At 45.5% G+C, this 4455-nt stretch overlaps 1 long non-coding RNA gene across 1 annotated transcript; it reads right to left on the bottom strand.

The window, feature by feature from the left end:
* Positions 1–422: 422 nt before the first annotated feature.
* Positions 423–2118, bottom strand: LOC123092019 (uncharacterized). The gene is made up of 2 exons (XR_006444053.1): positions 1608–2118; positions 423–1503 (listed from the first exon to the last, which is right to left on the bottom strand). It is a non-coding gene; the product is annotated as an uncharacterized lncRNA (long non-coding RNA).
* Positions 2119–4455: the final 2337 nt, after the last annotated feature.

The following is a 4455-nucleotide window of genomic DNA, read 5'->3' as shown; positions in this document are numbered from 1 at the left end:
ATTAGACAGATAGTGCACTGCTTCAGACTAAAAACCGCACTGCATCTCATATACTGAAAATTGTCATGCCTACGCGACGAACGAAGTGCACTGCTTCAGACAGATAAGTGCACTGCTTCAGACCAAAACCGCACTGCATCAAAACGGAGTGAAAATCATCGTGTGTACGCGATAACGAAGTGCGCTGCATCAGATAGATCAGTGCACTGCTTCAGACCGAAACCGCACTGCATCAAACGGACTGAAAATCATCATGTGTACGCAACAACAAAGTGCACTACAACTCCCAATGCAATTTTATGTGCACTCCAATAAGGGAACCACAACTTTTTTTAACAATGAACTACAATAATTTTGAAAAATGTACTTCTTCAGTTCACCAAGCGCACTGCTTTTACAAAGAAACGATTTTACAAACTGAGTAATCCACACAAATAGTCCCTTTTTATGTCTCCACATTACAATCACACACAAAGTATATCCCAACTTCTTCGGTTCACCGATGGCTGTCCAACAGCACGGGATGCACCGGGAGATGTTTTGGACTACACGCCCGGCAACGTGCACTACAACAGGGAACCATCCTGCTCAGCCCGGCCAACAGGACTGCACGCGTCGTGCACATGGGCTGCAATCAAATGGGAGTCCACAAATAGACCAAAACTTTACAAAGACTACTTAAAAAAATACACGTTTCTAAAAAAAATACACAATCAGATCCAAGGGCGCCCAACAGCAATGCACTTCAGGTGGGCATGTGGGAGGAGGTCGGCGGAATGCACTGGCTATCTTTTCTGCAAAAAAAGAGAAGTAAAAATGAACCTGAAGAGCAAAACAACAGTTGACTAAAAAAGGGCAACCTGATGCATGTAGCTCTCGCTTGCGCAGGGTCCAGAGAAGGGTCCGACCACTTTGGGTCTATAGTACGCAGCCTTTCCCTACATTTTTGTAAGAGGCTGTTTCCAGGACTTGAACCCATGACCTCATGGTCACAAGGCAGCAGCTTTACCACTGCGCCAAGGCTCCCCTTAGCAAAACAACAGTTGACTGCATTTGCATATTTATATCTCTTCAGAAGAACAACAAGAAACGCACAGATGAGGGGCAACAGCAAGGCAACGCGTGAACCACATCGCGCGCGCCGGCGCACTGCAAGGTCGGTGCGGTTTGACTTCAAGGGGAGGAGGGGTAGCTTGTCGGGGGGCTAGAAAATGAGATCTCGTCGCCGCTTCTCCACTTTTGCGTCCTTGGCCGCCTCCGCGTGAAGGTGCAGCGACCGGCAACTGCCATTGCGAGGTGGGCAGGCGGACAAGGGGCCGCGTGCGGACTGCACGGTGGAGCCATCGTACAGAGCAGCCCACGGGGAGCTTTGCGCACGCTCGTTTTGCTCTTCGGGCAGTGGTGGTTCTCCATGGCAGGGGCGTGCCATCGAGTGCCTTACCGGTGATGCCGCCTGCCGGATTTGGCCACCTAGTAGTCCTGGATCCATTCGCGCGGGGGAGCCTGGTCATTGGGAAGAAAGAAGGGACGAAGTCAGAAGGGTGGGGGAGGGGAACGTGGTCGTCGCGCCGAGCCACCTCCTCCAGATCGGCCACCACAGATCTCACCGTGGGGCGGTGGCTCGAGCTCGCCGGCCTCCTTTTCAACCTCGGCCTGTTGCAGGAAGGAGGAGGCCGAAGTCGCCGGATCTGGTCACGGTGGTTGCTGGAAGGTGGCCGTGCGCCCTGGATGTCGCCGGCGATCTACAAGAAAAGGGCGGATGGAGACGGCTAGAGGCGCCCTGGTGGATCTGGTGGCGCGTTGGGGCGCCGGAGGTGTGGAGGGGGTGGGGGTGCTAGGGCGGTGCGGGTGGGGCGCCAGATGGGTGGAGGTGCTGGGGCGGTTCTGGTGGTCGGCGCCGGAAGGGTGGGGGTGGGGGTGCTAGAGAGATTCTGGTGGGGCGTCGAGGGGTGGGTGGTGGGGGCGCAGTGGGGTGGGAGGTAGTGAGCAGAAGAGTAAGCTAGGGTCGGGGTTAGTGGAGGTAGTGAGCAGAAGAGTAAGCTAGGGTCGGGGTTAGTGGAGGTAGTGGGTTGCGCGTTTTCCGGTGTTAGCGGAATAAGAGACTGTTAGCAGAATAAGACTCTTAAGGGTGTTATCATAATAGACCCACCCTATATATATATATATATATATATATATATATATATATATATAACTACACATTCGGTTTAGCAAGATCATTTGTGTGTCGCTTTGCGAGTTTTCATTCATTATGCGAGAAACGGAAAAAAAAACTTCAAACAGTTAAGCTGCAGTGTGCGGCCAGAGGTGTAGGCCCTGTCGGTACTTTAATTTAAGGAAATGCATATAGAGTCCAGAAAATAACGAAAATCATTGTGTCACTGTGGCGTGCTCTCACGATCGCATGAAAAAAAATTGGTAAAGTTTGCCACAAGTTTTTGGTGCTCGCACCTTCCATACTAGAGCATCTCACAAGAAGGATCATAGTTTCCAAAAGAAGGCGCAGCACTTCGGACACAAATTGTCAGCTACTACATCGTTTCTCCTCAGAAAAACAAATCTTGGTAAAGAATCACGGATATACCCTTGGTTTGGTTTTCCTGCCCATTTCAGGTCGTCTGCTATGTTTAAGTCATTCTTTGCACTTACCTTGCATTTTAGTGCATATAAAGTAAAAAACCCTACTACAACTACATGTCGGTGTTTTAGTTAGGCTATACTTAGGCTACTCATAGTGGAGAGTGTCATATACTAGTATCATGTATATATATGATACTAGTGTATGATACTACCTTTAATTATAGCGCATAGTATAATACACAGAGTATAGTATCATAGATGATCATATTTATTGCCATGCATTACAGAAATTAGCATCGCATTTAACATGATACGGTATCTACCTATATGTTACTCTAACCCTCTCTATCATTAATTCTTTGCCACATCAGCATACTTGTTATTTCCGAGTGCACGATATCGTCGGCTATGATACCACCACTATGGCCAGCCTTATATAGCGGGGAGTATCATATACTATAGTATCATGCATATGATACTAGTGTATGATACTATGTACGTACCTTCATAGTGCATAATATCATAGAGTAGTATATATCATAGATGACCGTATTTATGGCCATGCATGACACAAAGTAGTATAACATTTATTATATATGTTATGGTAACTACCTATGTTACCACTTCTTTGCCACATCATCATATTTACTATTCCCGAGCGCAGGATACCGGCTATGATACCCCCACTATGGCTACCCTAAGGCTGGTCGTAATGGGAGTAGCATAAGCGGTATCATGCATGCCAACTAGACTTTTTGGATGATGTGGCACATAGTTAAATGAGGAAAGAGAGGGTGTGGTATCATATTAAATGTTGTACTACTTTGTGTCATGCATGGAAATTAATAAGGCTACCTAAGATACTAACTTATGATACTATGCGTGCATTACGAAGGTAGCATCATATACTACTATCATGCATATATATGATACTAGCTAGTCTATGATATACTAGCTAATGCGTAGTATCATAGAGTAGTATCATGTAGTACTTTATTTATTGTCATGCATGACAAGTAGTAGCATAGCATTTATTATGATACAGTTTCACGATATGATACTTAACCCCCTCTTTCTTCATTTAGTTCTATGAGAGCTCATCAAAATTGCCTAGTTCGCATGCATGATACTAGCTATGATATCCCATTATGGTCGAGAAGCGGGGAGAAGTTTCAAACATTTCGGCTGCGAGGTGCGGCTACCGGTGTAGGCCTAGTTGGTATTTTAATTACAGGAAATTCGGATGGAGTCCAGACATCATCAAAATCGATGTGTACCCGTGGTGTGCTCTCATGACCTCGTGGAAAAAAAATTAAAATTTGGCACCAATTTTTATGATCGCTCCTTTCAAACTGGAGCATCTCACATGAAGGATCATGGTTCCCAAAAGGACACATGTCAATTCAAACTCCTGTGGCCGGTGACTTCATCGTTTGGCCTCATAAAAATTTCCACAGTACACAATCACCATTATACCATGAGTTTTATTTTCAGGCGCATTTTAGGAATCATTAGCTATATTTAATATATTTTTTGAGTTTAACGTGCATTTTGTGCATAAAAATAAAATTACAACCGGAACTGCATGTGCTGTCGAAAGGGATGGGGATCTCCGTTCGATCTGGGAGCATCCAATGGTGCATTCGTATGATCCGTGGGGTTTGGGTTCTGGCCAATCAGAAAGCACGACTCAAACCGTGGGTGGGGTTTGGTTGGCACACGACTTTCATCAATGAACCGTGTGCTATTCGCAAACCAGATTGCATATTTTTGTTCACACATACTGTAGTGAGATCAATTGAGTGTGCTACCTCTATGATATAATAATAATAATAATAATAATAATAATAATAATAATAATAATAATAACAAAAA

This window comes from Triticum aestivum, chromosome 4B, assembly GCF_018294505.1.
Source record: "Triticum aestivum cultivar Chinese Spring chromosome 4B, IWGSC CS RefSeq v2.1, whole genome shotgun sequence".
In the NCBI taxonomy this organism is placed as follows: Eukaryota; Viridiplantae; Streptophyta; class Magnoliopsida; order Poales; family Poaceae; genus Triticum; species Triticum aestivum.
Note: the sequence above shows the minus strand (reverse complement) of the source record. Positions and strands in the feature narration are given on the sequence as shown.